Genomic DNA, 1,117 nt, shown 5'->3' with positions numbered 1-1,117 from the left:
AAAAAAAAAAAAAAAAAAAAAAAAATCTCCCAGCCAGGAAATAGGAAACTCACTTAGTCTACATCCACACTACATCATAAATTGCAATCCAAGTTGGTACAACAAAAGAGAAAGTTGAAGCTGGAAACAGAGGATGAATGGATGAAAAAAGAAGAAAGAGATAGAGAAACAGAGCAAAGCCAATGCCATCACAGAGAAAAAAAGGAAGAAGAAGTAAATAATTGTAGAAAAAAACTCAAAAAAAAAAACATAAAAATATCAAATACTAAAAAAAAAATAGGCTCATTAAATGGGAAAAAAAAGTTTTCGATAATTGCCTAACACATGGCACATTTAAACCAAATGGTAAATCAGACAAAATATTATCATATATAATTGTACAGTAAAAACAAAATAGAAAATTAAAGTAAATACCACTTTCATGGGAACATTTAATTTCTAATATATTTTTAACCCCTAATTTATAATTTCAAGCCGGGGTTTCATAATCAGTGCCAACTAAGCACATGTGCTAAGAGTGCAAAAACACTAGATTCAAAAAAATAAAATGTTAATTATAATAATTTTATAGAATAGTATATATGTAGATTTTTAATTAATGATATATCTGTGAGTCTACATAAAAATACAATTAAAACTGATTAGCATACAACCCCGCGCAAGTTATCATCCCTAGTTAGTAAGTAATGTTAGAGTGACTTCATTGATAATTGCAATATCCTTCCTTATCGACTTCTTTATGGCTATGCCCGGTATAACTAACATTTCATATTTCTAATTTTTTTTTTCCTTTTTAAATCATGTGACTATGTATTAACATTTTAACCAACAAAATTTACAGTATGTGACTATGTTTTTCTCTGTATTTGTATATAATTTTTTTTCTTTTGCAATTAATATTTAATTTTTTTGTTAATATTATGATTAGTCTAAATATTTTTTTTTCATTTTATATACCTCATGTAAGTTATTTAGTTTGTTTTAAATGTAATGAATTATCATACCTGTATATTATGAATTAGTTTTATTTTCATAAGTATATTAGTTTCAGTTTTTTCCCCACCACTTTTGTAGTTAAAAAGTTAATTCTTGATTTAAGTACATGCCAAAAATTTAT

The sequence above is a fragment of the Camelina sativa genome, chromosome 19, assembly GCF_000633955.1.
Source record: "Camelina sativa cultivar DH55 chromosome 19, Cs, whole genome shotgun sequence".
NCBI classification, from domain to species: Eukaryota; Viridiplantae; Streptophyta; class Magnoliopsida; order Brassicales; family Brassicaceae; genus Camelina; species Camelina sativa.
Note: the sequence above shows the minus strand (reverse complement) of the source record.